The following is an 18,567-nucleotide window of genomic DNA, read 5'->3' as shown; positions in this document are numbered from 1 at the left end:
ATTTAGTCTATAAAGATGGCTTAAGCCTGTGGGTGATCTGTCATCTCATCATTGTAAAAGTATTTTGGCATTATACACATTCCTTCTTAGCAGCATGTGTATGTACATAAATATAAAGCATTTCTTACCTTAAAAAAAAAAAAAAAAAAAAAAAAGTTCATTTAAACATTTAAAGAGAAACTGGCAGAATTAGCCTTCATTAGGATTTCTGTGGCTGCTTCACTATATCTGTCCCACAGGAACCCATCCCACACTGCCTGTTACTATACAAGACACTGAGGCCCTTCCTTATAGTTCAAATCTTAATATATGCGTAGAACTTGTTAAGAAATGGCTGTTTGAAAAGCAAGTGGTTTGCCTGTGACTAGGAATGACTCTAGGACTTAGCTCAGTAATCAGTTACTTTTCATTCTATGATTAGTACAGTGAAATCTATTATCTATTAAAAAAAAAAAAAAAAAAAAAAGCTTTTTCAGAAAACAGACTAACCTGTGTCAAAACACCCTAAACACAACACCATTATAACCCATTTAGATAATCTTCCTTTAGCAAGAGTTATCAGGCTAGAGATAGAAGTGATCACTTCCAAAAAAAATTTTTTTTAAAAAAAGGAAACAAAACAAAACAAGAAAAAAAAATGCAAACCTCACAAATGTAAGCCTGAGGAGAAAGGGAGAAATGATCGAGTCTTAAAATGCAGGAGCTGAGGTGAATCATACATGCTTTTGGGAGCTGACTCTTAAGTTACCATATTCTTTAGGTTGGCTTGGGGGTGAGGTTTTTTATGGAAGAGTTCATAAAATTTGCATGAAGCACACAAGCTTTGTGCACCTGCTATGAAGATGACACTAGCTGCCAAGGGAGCTGTCAGCTCACGGAGCTACAGCAAAGACATAGCTGTGGCCTCTGCTGAGCAGCTTCTTAACAGGAAGATTTATGACCCTTCTTATACTGTTAAATGAGAAACTTGGCACCTCTTAAGCTCCTCAGAGAACCAGAGATTCGTTCATTCAAAAGAGATTTTGTTTCTTTTCATTTTAAGGGAAAACCTGTACCTCTTGTACCTCAATGCTCCTTGGGTAGCAGAAAGGGTAGGGAAAGCATGGCACCTTCCCCTCTCTCTGTCCTTTCAGGACAGAAGAGGAAGAAATGGTGATGAGTACTGGAACATGCCTAGTACAGTTAGCTAGTATTAAGCACTTTATTTTGCTTCTCAGATTATCATTTCCAAGTTTAGACAAGGCAAAGTGGGATTTCCTCCATTGCACTCAGACTCATCAAACAGCATTTTTTGACAGCAACTAGGATCATTTGTTTAGAGATGTTTAACACCACTCTTCTAGACAGCTGCTAAACATTAGGGTACCTCTGTCAGATGTGTCAGAAGGCGTAAACAAGGTAACAAAGGTATCTCCAGTCTTTGACATTACAAAGAACTCATGTGCTCCTTGCACAGGACTGCTAGGGAGCTAGGACAGGCTGCAGCACAGGGATGAGCAGGAGCAAAGGCAGACAATAACAGCAGCTCATTCAAGAACACCCTTGCCAGGAAGCCTTTCCAGATCTCAGACACCATGTGCTCTGTTCTTGCACAAGAGCCAATGCTTTTCTCTCCTACACATGTCAGTGACGAGGTGGTAAGTTGTCAAGCCTCTGCTACCAGATTTGTGTTAGAAGGGAGGACAGGTACAGAGACAATGTTGGTTGCTGAAGAGAAAGCGAATGGCTTTTAAATTCCATCCCTAGCATGCGTCAAGGGTCAGACTAAGTATGAACATGGCCCTCTGGTCCTCTGAGGAGTACTCTAGCTTCAGTGTAGGAAGGGGGCAGACAGGTAGCCTCTGAGAGCTCTGCTCTGAGGAAGCCACAGCATGGCCCCGAGGAGCCATAATCCTCGTGTAGAATACATCAATCATAAACATAATCCCCTCTTCTTTTAATGTTAGTTATTATTCATAATGGACATATCTTCACTTACATATGTGAGTAATGTGCTGTATTGCTAATTCTAAAATCCTTGTCATATACTTCTTTTCTTTGCAATTAGGGACGGGGAGAGGTTGGAGCAGTGAAAGTTTGTCTTTTATCCTGGATTCAAGCAGAGTTCCCACACCTCCTCCCCCTCTCCCCCAACCCCCATATTTCAGCTTTCAATTAGAAAAGGAAAACCCAACAAACATTTGGCTCCTACTGCTACTGGAGAAGGGGAGTGTCTCCAGCTCTGGAAAAGCCCAGGAGGAAGGTAGCTCTGGATTCCTACCACAGAAGTACTTTTAGTAAGTATTTTGGCTCCAGTGGCAGTTAGGAGGGAGAAGGAAGGAAAATCTCATTTATAATGGCAAAAACATTTTCAAATAAATTATTTGACAAACCCTGAGTATGAGTAATTGGACCTCTCGTTACTGTGAAATTGCATAGTATCAGATAAGCATTTCTTACTTGTCCAGTACTCCTTAATGCATGCATTTCAATGTCTTCATTGCTTACAATTATCTATAAAAAGCATCACTTCTTTTTCTTTGTGGTGTTCACATTATATACAAACTGTTCCAACTGTTCTTGGTTTATAGTTTATAGCTAAAAAACCCTTAATAGAAGTTACACAGAGATCCAATACACAAGCAAATGTACTCTGTTCTCCATGCTTGAATACATTAAAACCACAGTTATGCCTCCTAAGTGCCTAAACATTTTAATCTAGAATAGCTGTTTTTCTATGATACCTCATACCATTCTTGAGTGGCAGAAAAATGAAACAATCTGTAAGTGTATCTGCCTAAAATAACCAAGAGATGGCAGCACTCCATTCAACCCAGATTTGACTTGTCATATAATATATGTAACTACAGTACAGCAGACAGTACAAGTATGAAGTGCAATTGAAACAGAGCAGTCAGCTATAGAGTCAGCCAGGACAATAATCTTCTCATTAATTTTTCCTCCAATTTATCATGGAAGATTGGGAAACACAGCAGTGATGGAAAGTTCTTGACCAAATGGGGAGAATGACGAGGCTTGTGACACTTGTGTTTCTGCCTGGTCCTTTGTCTGCTGGTGGCAGTAACATTTGCTGAGGTCCTGATTCCCTTTCATTTGAAATCATTAGGAAAAATATAGTCACCATGAGGAAGAACATTAAGATAAGGCACATAGTGAACACATTCCAAAATGGATTAATCAGCATTAAAAAAAAAAAAATAAAAAAAAAAATAAAATCATGCGTATTATAGTAGGTCAAATTGCATAGAGTACCCTTTCTTTCCTCTCTTAAATACTGGAGTAGAAGTTAACTCCCCCTAATTCTCCTTAATCTTCATACACTACTCCCCATCAGTGCAAACTACAAATTATTTGCTACTTTGTTTTGATTTGCCAAGGTTCAAATAGCTATGCAGAAAGACCATATTAGATGTCAAGTGCTCTGGCTTTTTTGGGAAGAGTTACTATACAGACAACAGAGTGCTAATGCATTTGAAATCAATCTTGAAGAAGCTGTGACCTGATGTTATTGTACATTTTGCATATTTTGGTCTCCAGAAATACTTGGATGCTTTTTGATCTTCATTATAAATGTCCAGGAATTCTGTGATACTGCCCATCTTTTCTGGTGCTGGGGTCAAATGTATAGCGGGGAGGCATTCACAAAAGGTAAACTTTCTTTGTGCTTACATGGCTACACTTACTTTGCATGTTCAGTAGGTTGCTCCCTCTCCAGTTTTGTGCTGTACAAGTTAGGACAGTTATTCTGTTTGGCTTTGGATTTTTTTTTCCTTATGTTCCTTCACTGCCAAAAGGTGGGAGGTAATAAATCAGCATGCAATAAGCATCACGTTACAAAATCTTAGTAGAGATAAAGCACCTGTCATTTGTACCAAGTCAGCTCTGTAAATTCACTGCCATAGTCTCTGCTTATGTTTGACTCAGTCAGTCTCCATGACAGCAAAATTACAAAGGCGTATCTCTGCAAGGATATTACAGCAGGATGGCTTACTCTCCCATAACAAAAACTGTTGAGTGGTAATTAAATCTCAACTTTTAAACATGAAAGATCCCATAGATGAAGCCTCACCTTTCTTTTCCTCTCTCCCACATCTTCTAGCTGCACTGGCAGAAGTACAGTTTGCAGCTTTCTCTCTCCCAACCCATTCTTCCTGCACAGGGGGACTTTCCATCATACTTAGCCACAAGCATTAATGGCTTTAGTAACACTGGGAATGTTAAAGGAGACAGATGGCTGTTTCAGACAAGGCCAAATTGAGTAATTATGCTTATCCATATTGAAAAAGATGCAACTTCTGGGATTTTACAAAAAAAAAAAAAAAAAGTAAAAAAAAAAAAAAAGTCCCTCATTTATGTACTTTCAACAAAGATGAAGTAGCTGATGGTCCTTTCCCGTTACAGTAGGATCTGCCTGTTTATAATCAATTAAATTTACCAGGGAAACATTCCTTTCACCCCATTTCTCAGCAGTGATTTCATAGTAGAAACCTTCCTTCCTCTTAGAACTGACTGTTAAAATAAAGCAGAATACAGCTGGCAACGTTTTGTGAAGAACTGCTTTGTGTGACACTGGCAGGATCTTTGACTGTCACAGGCTGTTGGGGTTCTGCTTTTAGGCATCTTCTGCAAGGCAGCCTCTGAGCAGCACAGTGTCCTTAATGCTATGTTAGACTACCAGAGGCAAGTGCTTGCTGAATTTGGCTTAGCCTTTGCACGAACATGGGCTCAGGGAAGCTCAGGAAGCGTTTCCAGCTTTACACTCAACACATGAGCCAAGGACAAGCATAGTTTCTATGCAGCCCCTCGCGTGCCCAAGAACTACAAGAACAAAAAACAAAACAAAACAAAACAAAACATTTCAGACAGGATGGAGGAGGAGACAACTTCAGAGGAAATAAATTTTCAGCATTGAGCTGCTTGGAGAGTGTGAGCTGAGCCATGCCTTGGCAGGATACAGCACACAGACCCCCGAGGCAGCAGCAGATGCCAGTAGGATCTGGGCTCCCCCAAGTGCAAGCTCTCCTAATGTTACCAATGGATCTTTTATGGGCTCATCAGGAGTGATGGCTACCCCTCCACACTCCTCCTCCAGGATTTCTCTGTAGTCTTCACCTCCAGCCTCTAGCCCTGATGAGCTTAATTTGCAGGTGACACTGCAACCTGAGGTGAAATGATATATTTGATGTGCACTATCTAAAGTCCTGATTTATTTACCTTGGAGTAGGTGGGGGAAGGAGAGGTATTTGGCGGAACCTGAAAAGTTCAAGGAAGTGCTTGAAGATTAATATGTTGCTGGACAGGATAAAAGAAGTTTTGCCAATGAAAACGCAATCAGGCCAAGCGCAAGTGAATGCTGAGATTGGGGTGGGAGGGACTACATGGGCAAAGAAAGAGCCTGGGGAGTTGGATTAGCTCAGGGGGTCAGGAAAAATATAGAAATAACTGGAAGCAGAGCAACAGGAGAGAAGGAGTGTGTCAGCCCACGTGTCAATGAATCGTCTGTTGGCAGCACATAAACGTTAAGGAGCAGCTTGCAGTCTGACTATTTGTAGACTGATTCCTAAACCAAAGAAGAAATCCAGAGCAGCACTGGATACCAGACTACACCTCTGAGCCATTACAGCCTTTCACTTGCACTAAGGAAAATAGATTATTGATGCTGGCAGGGACATGTACTCTAAAAACAGACAGGGAGATTGCAGTCTAATCCAAATCCAAACAGAAGCAAGTTGTCTAAAGCCAAATTCCTTTTATAGTCCCTTAATTTCACTACAAAATTGCTTTCCTTTAAGGTTTAAATTGTGTAGTATCTGAGCCAATCTAGCTAACCCTTTCCTACAAGAGCAGTCTGTCTTTACAGGAGTGGACTCATTAAAACCTCAAATGACTAATGGCTTGCAGGACTTGGGGTAAAATCCTGGCCCCACTTAAGGCTGCAGGAGGTTTGCCAGGGACTTCAGTGGGGCCAGGATTTTACCTCAGGTCTTTACAAGCAGCAGTGTTGCTCATTAAGCAACACAAAAACACCACTGTGAATTTCCTGACATCTACTTATGGGCTCTTGTTGGTGCTTCCAACATCAGATGGCTTTGCTCCGAAACCCAAAGTAAAGAGGCTGGAAAGTGAGGTCGTACCCTCCCACTAGAAGCTGATTCCTTTTACGTGAGCATTACGATGATGTGTAATGCTTAATTCCACTGAAAAGATGGGGGAAAACCCAAGTTGGTTAGTTTTTTTTGTTTGTTTGTTTGTTTTCTTCTGTTGTAATTTATTTTGTTCTGTTTATTTTTCCCTCTGATTCTCACAGCTCACAGAAATAACACCAGTAGCCTGTGCTAGAAGTGATGCAGTCCATCACAGGACTCCACGTGCCACAGAGTGGACAGGGATGCAAAGGGAAGTGCAGAGTCCTTGTGCTCCCCCATGGCCCTGGGGAGCAGAAGGCTGGCCACTAACAAAGCACCATCTGCTGGGCATGCCTCTGGGCCAGCATGCTAATTGGAAACAGAGGGCCTTCTGCCTGCAGCCTCCCAGCCCCAGTCCTTGGAAGTGTGCAATCATGATCAATAATGCTCCCTGGGAATCTTTTAAAGTGCTCCTGGCCACATCGCTCCAGTAAAGGATTTGTCAGCCTTTCCATAAACCCCAGTTTTGAAGAGTTTATAGCTCAGATTGTTTTCATTATCTTGAGGTGAAAGTTGCTATATAAAATTTCAGACCAGAAACACTTTTTCCCTTACTAATACAAAATATTGTTTAAAACAAATTTTGCCTCCAAATTTAGACTCCTGGTAACAACCATGCTGTTCCCTCCCCAGTTGCTTTGGGTGTGTTGTTCACAACTTCTGCATGAAAAACTGCTGAATTTAAGGATTAACAAATAGACAGTGAACTCTTCTGTTGAACTTTTAAACCACCGACTAATTCACTCAGGACTGCCTGGTTACTGTACTCCCTCCCAAGAAACGCAGTAAGACCAAGTAAGGAACTTTGGGGGAAAAACAGCAAACATTGCTGCTCTGTTTTCCCCTTTCAGTAGCTGAAACTACAGTTTTGAAGCTCACTGCAGCTCCATTCATGGCAAACTACTTTGCCACTTTTCCCTGTTAAACTGTTGCTACACTGCAAGACAGAAATAACTGAGCTTCCAGTAACAGACACTTCTTTTCCTGTACAGGAATAGCACTCCAGATACCTATGCTGATAGACAACAGTGGGAGAAGAGAACTAGGGATATCCTTCCAAACTCAAAAAATTTTTACAAAACAGGGAATAGAACATCATAACTTAATATCTCTGGGACTGACCCAGGTGAACCAGAAGGGTTGTCACACAACTGAGTTTATCTGCCAAAGCCAAGCGGAATTATATTTGCTAGATCTCCACTGTCTGGGAACATTGTCCATTTTATCCAGATGTCATGTGACCAATATAATCCAGGCAGAATTAACATGTTTTGGATGTTTTCTTAACAAAAAGGGACATTTCCCACCCCCCCTCCTTTTTTTTTTTTTTTGTGGGGGGGGGGGGTAGCAGGGGAGCGAGGGGAAAGGGGGATATAGACTGTGCTTAGGGTAACTTCCCTTCAACCAATGGAATTTTTTGTGTAAGAAAGTTGGGAAAAAATAAAAGGAAAAAAAAATGTTTTCTTTCTAATCACTGTAAGGTTTACAAGTGGGAGGTGAACAGACTTTAATTATATTATTATTATTATTATTATTTATTATTAAATGAAATAGAAAATGAAGACTTGGGGGTGAGGAAGAGATAAATGCAGACTTAAAAAAAGTAATTAGAATAGTACTAATTTTTTCATTAGTACAGGAAGCTGGAAATGCCTATGCCTTGCCATCTATAGAATTCTACCAAATATAGATACAGCACTTTCTAGTCTCATTTGCTTAAGAAATATATAATTGTATATAACCTATGATATATAATAATATTATATAATTGTGCTCCATGTGTATATATATTATGCATCTCTTTGTGTACCAAAGTGTTTTAGTCTGTCAGTTTTCTCCTTCAATACGTTTTAATTCTTTGGGATGAATCAGGAGGGCATTAGAAGTTTCAGAGTTGACATATTTCTGTAAGGATCCTGAAATGCTGAAGCCCTGATGTGTAGGAAAAAAAAAAAAATAAAAAAAATGCAAATGATTGGGGAAAATGATAGTGTAAAAACTCTGCTGTTTTTGAACACTAGAAAATCTGCAAATCATAGTAGACATTCAGAGACACTTCAGAGACACAGAGATGTTAGACACTTCAACAGCTGGAAAGCTTTTAGCCAAAACTGTTACCTTATTAGACATAAGAAAACCTACTGCAGACAAAAATGTATAGATGATTCTTCTCAGGCAGCACTGACTACATTGCTCACAGAAGCAAGCGTTGGCAGACATAGGTGATGAGCACATACCCTGACTCCAAAATTTCCTCCAAGTTTTCAGTCTCATATATCTTGTAATCCTCACAGGATGCTGACAAGTAGACAACATCGACAGAGAGCTAAGCCTAACCTAAGTCAAAGATATATAGGTCCTTATCAAAGGATTTCCTTGGCATTAGTTTTGTGCCATAGCCAACAGATTATACTCTTGTTTCATTTCTTTTAAATTGGGGCCATTTGGAAAACTATAAATTCTTTTAGAAAGTAGCTTTTCTTCCAGTATTATCCTGTTCAAAGACTGTATTCTTTGGGATTTCCTCTAAGTAAGTCTCACGCAAAACGAGTTACCTGTTAAAATGATGCAAGCAGTTTGCAAATGCCTTGTCCAGCCCTAAAGCCAAAGGTAGAAAGGGAGAATATCTTAAGCAACAAGCCAAAGAAGACAAGGAAACAAATTTTCATTTGTTTCGTACATTTCCAAGATACTAAAGGATCACGTGGAAAATGACAACAATAAACAATTCCCAAATTTCCTCTTCATGGTAGAACAATTCCCAGTCATCCCACTTTCCTGTTGCTAAGGGACAACAATATGTCCATTGATATGGTATTTGTTTCCATCAGTCCTCTTCTCTGGAAGATGCGCATTGAGTAGGAGCTTGAGTGCTGGCTTTTGTTGTCTCCTCCAAGGAGGGCAAGGTACACGGTGCCCTCACATGGCCTATGCCCCTACCTGCATCTGCCCAAGGCCTATCAACGCCACCATGATGCCTTGCCAGTGAGCACCAGCGCAGCAGAAGAAAGCTGGCTTTGCTGAATGAAGGAAGGAAGCTTGTGCAGTCCAAATGAGCAGCAATTTGGGTTTTTTATGTATGTAACCCCTGCCTTCTTTGTGCTGTTAAGAATAGCAAATGTAGTTCTAAAGATAATGAGCAAATCCGTCTTGTGTCGGTTCCAGCCCCCTTAAATGCAGATCCTCGGATTAATCTAGCCCTGTGCCAAGTGCTCTGACTGGCACAGAAATCAGAATTTATTTTCTCTGTTGATAAATAGCCAAAGCAATGTTCCTGTCCTGGTGTAGCTGATGGAAATGCCTCTGTAAGCACTTGTCTCTCGATATTTCCACTGAAAATACCTCGGGATTCCTGCCCAGTCTGAGAAATGGAAGAGTAGGAGGAAATAAAATTGTTTTTTAAGTTTATCTCCTTACAGTCATTTCAGAGACTTTATGGGCTTCAATTGCAGGCATGCTGAGAACAAGGAAACCACTCACACCACTCACTCTGCAGCATTCCTGCTCCTAATGAAACTAAGGACAAAACTTCATGGTGCTCATGACCTCAGTCCGAATCCCAAGTATTAAATTACCATATGTCACTAGGCCTTCCCTCATGAAAGCTTAAAAAAAAAAAAAAAAAGTACACTTTTTCTGCATGGCAGCAAGCCTGGACATTTTTGTTTCAGATCCACCATAAATATTTGACTCTCAAGTCACCTACATTTATGACTCATTTTGTTAGCAGGCTGGTAGGCACACTTTGGCAGAGGGCCTGCCATTTGCCAGTTATTTGGAAATATGGGCACATTGGAAACTTTCTTTTTTGACCATCTACTCTTCTATTTTATCAAATCATAAACAAAAGAGAGGACTGAGGGGACAAATTGTTCCTGGCCCACAGAAACTGGAGGAAGAGCAGGGAACTTTCTGGCTGATCAGTAAATCCAATCCTTGTAAAAGATCAAAAGGTTTGACAACACCTGCCAGCTTGCAATGTGCAATTTGGAGCTGAGAGTATGAGCACTGAAGCCAGGAGAATATGGGCTGCTCAGTTTATGGGGGACTTTCGTTACTCCTCAGCATACAGGAAAAGGAGAGAGAGCAAAATGATTTGAGTTAGAAGACATTAATATATAGTAGTGATAGCATTTGTCCTTTACAATTTGTTAATAAACAGGCTTTGAAGAGATGCACTGTGAATTGGTAGGTATACTCAAAGTAAGAGAATGGTGGCAAGTAAAAGCCAGCATGAGACCAAGCATTGTATGTAACTGCCAGTGCTAAAGTTAAAGAAAAATTAGACAATTCAAAATAAGGCCTTATCTGCATCTACAAGTCAGCTCTGGAGCATGCCCCCAGCTCTGCAGAGAGTGACAGAGAGCAGGTGACGGATGTATTTGCACTACAGTTGCATTGGTCTTTCCGTATGTGCCTTAAAGTGATCTTGAGCCTTTTTCTGAGACAGAGTGAGAGCAGAAGTGAGAGAGATATGCTGAAGAATAAGGGCTGTGTATTGTGGGAAGAAATCAAGTGTTCAAAAAGACAGTGGGAGAAGGAGAAGAAAAATGGCAAGTTAGGCAAGTTACTTTCCCTGAGTGTCTGGGAGTACCATCCTGAACAAAAAAAAAAAAAAAAAAAAAGAAAGTCAAAAAGTCAAACTCACAGCAAATGGGGTTTTGCTCCATAGAGTGCTGCTAAACAGCTTTAAGCCTGGTCCTTCTACAAAAGGTATTTTATATGCCAGCTGTGAAATATCACAAACACTTGTCAAATATTTAACAATCCAGCCCTGCTATGTTTATCCTTTTCAAACAATACCTTGTTGGGGGCTTGTTTCTGAGAAGTGATTGTGTGGAGAATACAAATGGGAGGAACAGGAGCTTATTGTAAAAGAGAGAAACAGTTTTACAGAAGCTCCAAAATTTCTGTGGTTTCTTTTTGTCCCCAGACATACAGAAGTCACGCCCTGGCAGGTAGAGCAGAGAGTGCTCTCTAAGCATTGCTTAAATGAAGAAATGATTTATTTTCCAAGCTCAGGAGTGGCAGAAAACTGCTGAAGAAGTCAATTGGTGAGTCTGGGTACATCTAAGGGATGAATTGTACGCAGTCACTTGTTCTTCTGCATGATCAGTTGTACTGTATATAGCAAATGTACAGATATATTAGGTCTCAGTTGTGCAATCAACAGGCATCAGAATTGCTTTCTCCAGGTACTAAAACATTGGTGGGTCTTGCACTACCTTTAACTCTGAAGTCTTCACTTAGAAATTTACAGGCTACACTATAGCTCTTCAGAGAAATGCTGCATTACTTTGGTTTGCCTTGCTTTGATATGCCCGCAGGGAAAGGGGTATGTGGCTTGACTTTTCTTCCATCAGATGGTTCCATTTTACTTCATGTAGTGGAAGGTGAAAATCTGTTCAACCAAAGTTTTAGATGACTTAAATCCCTTTGAACTGTTTCCACACATACTTCAGGTATGCTCCCACCAGTATATCTCTGTCCTTGGTGAAGCCATGCCAAAGTCTTATCTCTGAGTAACGAGGTTAAAGATATTTGTAGAGTCATATTCAAAAGAAAAACTCACTGCCCAGCTGTTGTGGGTTAATCCCAGAGGGCAGCCTATCCTGATCCAGCTGCTTGCTGGGCTGAGGGATAGAATTAGAAAGGTAAAAGTGAGAAAACTCCTACATTGAGATAAAGGCAGTTCAATGGGCAACAGAGAAAAAAAAGACAAAACAAAGTAAAGAAAAATAAGTGATGAAAAATCAATTGCTCACCAACAGCTGACCAGTGCTCAGACAGCCCCTAAGCAATGGTAATCTGCACCCAAGATTTACTGCTGAGTGTGACAGTATATGGTATGGGATATCCCTTTGGTCAACTAGGATCAGCTGTTCTGGCTGTGCTTCCTCCCAACCAGCACCTCCAACCTGTTTGCTGCAGGGTAGGGAACAGGGAAACAGGGGGAAACAGAGAAGGCTTTGATGCTATACAAGCACTGTTCAGCAGTAGCTAAACCATGGGTGTGTTATCAACACTGTTTTGGTCACAAATCCAAAGGACAGCACTATACAGGTTGTTACAAGGAAAATTAACTCCATCCCAGCCACAAGCAGTACACCAGCTCAAAGGGAGACAGCTGGTTACTGCTACAACCCACGTACCAAGAGTAATGTAAAACTCCCTTCAATCAAGGGGACTAATATGATCAAAAACATTTAAGAAACCTTTGTCCTTTCCAGTTATATCTGTTCTTTTAATACAAGATAAAACCTTTTTCTACAGAACTTAAATTCTCCATTATATACTTAGGCCATTGGGACCTCAACAACACTGCTCCTTTACTTATTGTCTATAAATTGACAGACTGGACTAAATTTCCTGCTAACATGTGAGCTCTGCACAGCCTCATCTGAATGTTCTTGGACTGAATGAAAGCACTGCAGTCTCTTGCCTCATTATATTTCCAACTGTGGGAAATGCCCCATCTTTTTCTCAAGTGGTAGGATCTAAAGTGATAACTAAGACGGTTACCAGAGCCCCTGGGCATTATCCCTAGCAGGCCAAAATTAGGAAGAAATCAGAAACTTCTGGATCAAGTGTTAAAGGCTTCTCCCTGGTGAGGTTTTCTAACTCTGGGAGAGCAGAAGCCAGGACTGACCAGCCCCAGCTCAGTAAGTCTAGTCAGAGAGTGGGAAAGAAAATGACTTTCATGCTCTGGAAAAAAGAAAAGGAGATGGTATAACTCAGGACAGACCTGCTAAAACCCTTTCCCTGCAAGGAAGGTTGCATGTTCACAAGATTTCAGCAATGTGCTCAAGCAGTAATTTCAGCAATGCAGTGCTCGAGCACCTGAACAACCAGCCTGGAAAGAGAGAGAGAGAGAGATGCAGACAAAAAGAGGAAAGGGAGAGAATCTGAGGGCATCCAAACTAGGGAATACAGTATGTCCATAGTGAAAAAGCCCCATTGTCATCAGTGGTGGAGAATAAAGCAATATGAAGGAATACCCACACTGCTTTGCCTGGTGTTGTCACTGGCACGGCAATGCAGGCAGGAGCAACCATCACCACCAGCAGCAGTGGTGGAGATTTGCTATGTTATAGGCAGCTCCCTGCTTTCTACAAAGACAGATATCACTTGTGAACCCTAATCTAAACCATTGCTGTAAGGGAAAACTATAATCCTTCTTCTCCTAGCATGTGCTTTCAGACATGTTTTTCACTAAGAAAAGATACCAGGTGTTGACGTGGGTCCTGGAAGGGCTCCACGTCTTGGTAACACTCCTTTTTTGAGTAAAATGACCCATCTTTGTTAAGAACTGTACATGTATATTTTGTATGGAAGAAGAAGAAGGGGTAAACTAAAGACCAAAGTGCTACACAAAACTTTGTGTAATATAGTAATGCCAGATGACTCATGGAAAAACAGTAATCACCTCACTTCAGTTTCAAAATAATGTAAAAATTTTTTAGTCCCACATCTGAGCTTCCTTCTTCCTCCAAGACCTTTATGAAGATCCTGTCTGATCACAGGATGCAATCTCACTGCGCGATGCCATTTCTCTTTGCCAGAGATCAGGGCCAGAAGGTCTCAGACAAACACCAATTTGAAGTTAGCACAGCATGCCCCACTTCAGACAAATCAGATTTATTCTTTTTGTATTAGGCTACAGGTAAGTCTGGAGATGGGATTAATATTTTTTAATCCTTTTTTTTTTTTTTTTTGAGTGCAGATATTCACTGCATGCAGCCAAAATTCACAGCAAATCAGTCATGAGTTTGCATGCCCATCACTATTTATTTGTACCACATTCAGTATAGAGGGAGACCAGTTCTGATCAGCATTATTATACTGCAAACAGAAATCAAATTATATCTGACTGATTTCAGTGGAGTCATTTTTGATATATACAGGCAATCAAATTCAGGAGGTTTCAAAATCAAAATCAACTTAATCTCTGTTTTATCTGGAAAGAGACTACCTCTTAGCTGGACTTCATTAGCTAACCCTTATCCAGGACCCAGACTCAGCTTGATACTAGCTAAATTTCCAAGAGCTTCAAATGAATCATAGGAGAGAGAACAACAAAGGAGAGGGAGGTAAATGTTACAAAGATGCTGAAAGCCCGTGTACCTCCTCACAAGTTCTTAGTAGCCTCGCATATGCATGTGCCAGAAGACACATTTGATCTCAGTTATATTTTTCAAGTAATTTTTTCTTGAAGGAGCCAAAAAGATTCAGCCAAGTCATCTGATTTCCTGAATTTGTATCAAATCTGCCAAACTCTTTTAAGTGAAATTTAAGGGAAAAACTTTTCTTATGAGAATCAAAACAAGTGTTCCTATGTGAAGATTCATTCTAAATGACAATTCATCTGAAATTCTGTATTCATTTCATCCTAAAGACCTAAAAATCATTTGAAAACAAAATGTCTTTTTTTTTTTTTTTTTTTTTTTAATGCAGAAAGATATATTTTGAAATACTGTATTTAAAAAAAAAAATAAAAATTATCTAGGTGAAAAACCTATATGTAATCCAAAATTGGGTTTGGGATCCACTAAAACCAAACTATTCAGATTCTTTCATGTTGTAAGGATACGATTTCTTAAAACAGCTGGCACTGAATTGATGGTTCTGCACCACAGGAGGAGGCCCTACTCCCCCTGGCCTTCCATCTGAGCTGTTTGTCCCCATCTTCCCTGCTCCCTTCTTGCCAGGAGTCAGCTCTAGCACTAACCTGTGTGATGACAGAAGCTCATTTGATTCACTAAAATGTCCAAAAGAGGAAAAAAAAAAAATCCCCTCACCTTCCCAAAAGAACAAGATAATAATAATTATTATTATTATTTTAAATATTATTTTTATTTATGGCCAGCGAGTTATCTGGTCTCTCTTGTGTTCAGAGGGATGCCAGCACTAGCTGAAGTGGTGGCTGAACTGTGGCTAAGGAGAGGAAGGAGCCTGGAGGAAGGGAGGTACAGGGAAGAAAGTGCGGAGAGTGAGGCTTCCCCCTTTTGGCAGTGGCCAACCATTAATGCAGCTCGCAGCTACAACTTGAAACCAAATCTTAAGTGAACCAAAATGGCTGTTTTTTACACAGTTCTGCCTTTCCCTGTCAGATGAAACTTTCTGTCTTTTATCTTTGCATCTCTAGCAAAGGAATTTAAATTACCTGGTTAGGTAAGTGAGAGTTTCACTCTTGGAATATAATTTTGTTTTCATATCTTATGCTTCTTTTTACCTCTGAAAAAGGATCATTCTGAACAGTAACAGTGGCTCTATGCAGTCTGTATTCTTTAAAGAACATAAGGTAGAACTACAGCTAAACATATCTGTAAAAAAAATCAAAAAATAAATAAATCTGAAGGATTCTTGAAAAATATCAAAGGGATATTCACATTTGGTCACTTCTATAAGGACAAGTATATATGTATTAATACATATATCATAGACACTCAGGGTGATGTAGGCAGCTACACACTGGGAGGGAACCTCTCTGTTTCTGATCTGACCTTTTCAATACTCTGTATGTTAAAGCAGGAAGGAGACTAATTGCTGCAAACCAGAAGCTGTAGTAATTACTCTAATTCAGAAGTTACCAACCTTCAGAAAAGGGAAATGCAGAAAGGGAATCATGTTTAAAGGCAGCCCATTTTGCTTTGTTCTTCAACACAGCCCCATTCATAATACTGTGGAATTTATGAGTCTACTGAAAGTGAGGTCTCATAATGTGCACAGCATGTTGCCAGTTAACTTGAATGAGCTTCTCCTCTGCTTTCTGTCTGATTACTATAATACTGTGCTTGAAAAGAGGCCTTCCCTTCTAAGACACACATATTACAATGAACTGTAAAACAAGGCAATAAGCAGTCCACATAGGTTCGTGCAGCATTTCTAACCATCAGTCCTTGACAATGTGATTTAACGCCCCTAGAAGTAAGTTGAAGTGATGAATTTCTGTGGAGCTCTGGAGGCAGGCCTGGGACGGCATGCGCCTTTGTAAGCCTTCCAGTGCTTCCTGGTTCAGTTCAAGAAAGAAATGCTAGCTTGCTTGTGGGATTGTTCTGCTTTGATGTCCGGTTCCAGATGGAGCCAGAAGTGCCGAGGCACGTAGGGAAAACAAAACCAAACTTTTACAATCTGCAGGAAAGATGCATAAGAAGAATAGAATCATACTCCTCTTTGCTGGCCACTGTTTTTGTGAAAGTGTTGTAACTTTAAATAAATAAATATTAAAAATTAAAAATCACCCTATAATGTATTGGAGAGCAAATAAGGATTGCAGATATCTTTTTTTAAAAAATCGTTCAGATGTTTTATTCTCCCAAAGATGTGCACAAAGCTTCTTCTGATCTCAGTGGTACCGGATTTGACTCCAAAAGTTCAAACCACAAACAATGAAGCCATTACTCCTATGATTCATCTGACCTTCCAGCAGAAAAAAAAGAGCACCCTGTTCCTAGAGCTGCAACACTTACTGTACTTAATTATTAATTTAGTTGCATTAGTAGAGTCTCCAATGTGTTTTATATTCATATACTACTCTGTAGCACTAGCATATTGAAAGCACTCAGCTGTAAAAGTTAATTAAAAATCATTTGTACAATCTTGTACTTGCTGATCTTTATTTCAACTGCAGTTTTTGAAAGCTGTAGAGCTCTATGTACTCTCTTCAACTGATTTTTCAACATTAATTTCAATTACAGTATATTGAGTTAATCCACAATTATAAATATGCAAAATTCCAGTTTGAGAAATGGATTTGCTTTCAATAACCTTTCCCTGCACTCTACCCATAAGCTCTGGAATGATTCTTCTCATAATTAGAGCTGTTCAAACCCTTCCTGCCATTGGAGCACAAACATTTTGAACTTTTTGAATGAAAATACTCTGTCATTTTTTCTGCCAAAAAATGGGAAAAAAATAGGAAAAAGATCACTTGATGCCTGGCAGTTACGAAATGGGGCTTTTTGCTCTCCCTTAGGTCACTGAGGACAAATTCCAATCCCCACTGTGGTATAAATCCAATGGCTGCTTAGTAACCTGTAGGATATATACTGGTCTCCACTCTTACAAGGAAACTTTCATCTGAGCAGTCCCGCCTTGCTTTCAATCATGTGCTTGTCCCTGAGAGGGATGTGACAGGGTTCCTCAGGGCTCAAAGCAAGCTGGATGTTCTGGCTTGGGAATTATGAGTGGCAGGGCCACCCACTTCTGGTGCTTCCCATTGTGGCATGGATGCAGAGCTTCAGCCATGTCAGCCATTTCTGCAGCAGTACATCCTTCTGATTCATTCTGAGAGAAGGTTTCCATTTTCTCCTTGCTTCTAGCTCCGCAGCTGCATGTGAACAGCCACCCGCCTCAGGAGGTCTCTAATAATTGGTGCTGATTCCCAGGAGCTACCCAGATCTCCCTCGCAGCCAATTTATCACCACTGTCCCCAAAGTGGCCTGAGGAGACCCATCTTGCCCGAGGAGACACTGCTCTAGTCCTGTCTGAGAGACAGGATTTCATCATAGAGGGCCTGACTAGGATCACCCCTCCTGTTAACCGTATCTAGTTAACCAAGTGTCTCCTATGAGGAGAGGTTTAGGGCTTCCTCCTGAGGACACCTTGCTCTTTGAGGCAGCTGAAGGAGGGAGAACCACCTGCATTCATGTGGTGGTACCAAGCCTAGTGCCCTGTAACTGCGTTAATGCAGTGGCCTGCCAAGGTTATGGCCCAAAGATGTCTTCCTCATACAGTTCTCTGTGTACCTCTGGCTGGACATATCGTACAGTATGTAGGGGAAATGGGGATCATTGAGGGGAGACATCAATTCTGATGTGTCTGGTCTCAGTACAGGAGGAGATACTCAATGTTCAGTACTGCTAGGCTTTTTTCTTTCTTTCCCTCTTTTTTTTTTTCTCTTGTTTTGTTTCAAATGACAGGCTCCCATTCTACTGGCAAAGCTCAGTTTTCCATAAGCTACAGGCTATTTAAACAAAGTTTTCCCAGAGGTACCTCAAATTTAAATAGCTGATGATGGCAAGAGGGTCTGATGTGATTTACAGCAAGTTCTTTTACAACTCAGTCTGTCGCGAGCAGTCAGCATTTGAAAGAAATCCACAAATCCACTTGGCTGTTAGGAACCTAAAAATACCAGACACAGGAGGATCCAGGAGCAGGATACTTTAAAATATTATCCAGGTTTCAGGCCCAGGTCTTGCTTGTTTAATGTATTATGTTCTGTAAGTCCCATGGCTCAGGTCCTTAGTCATTCATTCTTGAATTAATTTTAAAGCAGCTTCAGAGTATTATTTTTCCTTACTGTTTGACTGTGTAGACAAATAAACCAACAGAATTATAGCAGCGTAATAAACCACAACTACATCAACGTAACTTCCTCATG

This window comes from Anas platyrhynchos, chromosome 3 (genome assembly GCF_047663525.1).
Source record: "Anas platyrhynchos isolate ZD024472 breed Pekin duck chromosome 3, IASCAAS_PekinDuck_T2T, whole genome shotgun sequence".
NCBI classification, from domain to species: Eukaryota; Metazoa; Chordata; class Aves; order Anseriformes; family Anatidae; genus Anas; species Anas platyrhynchos.
The sequence above is the reverse complement of the archived record's forward strand: the minus strand, read 5'-3'. Positions refer to the sequence as shown.